The following is a 421-nucleotide window of genomic DNA, read 5'->3' on the forward strand; positions in this document are numbered from 1 at the left end:
TTGGAGGAGAGCTCTCAGGATACCCCAGAGCACCAGAAAGAAGAAAACAGGTGGCTCCTAAAGCAAATTAAGCCTGAAACATTCTGGAGGCAATATGACAAAACTGAAGTTTCTATTTCGGGCACATCTTGAGAAGGCAGTATTCTTCAGAAAAGACAATAATGCTGGGAAAAATAGAACACAGCAGGAAAAGAGGAAGGCCAAATAGAATATAGATCATCTCCATAAAAGAAGCCATAGGCGTGAGTCTCGAGTTGCTGAGCAGGGCTGTTGAGGACAGGACATTGTGGACATCACTCATTCATAGGGTCACCAGGAATTGGAACCGACTCAGGGACACGTAAAACAACAATTTCACCTAAAATGTTACACTTAACCTTGCACTTTAAGAACATTCGTATTAAATCTAATTGAAATTATG

Source organism: Pteropus vampyrus, unplaced genomic scaffold (assembly GCF_000151845.1).
Source record: "Pteropus vampyrus isolate Shadow unplaced genomic scaffold, Pvam_2.0 Scaffold474, whole genome shotgun sequence".
Classification (NCBI taxonomy): Eukaryota; Metazoa; Chordata; class Mammalia; order Chiroptera; family Pteropodidae; genus Pteropus; species Pteropus vampyrus.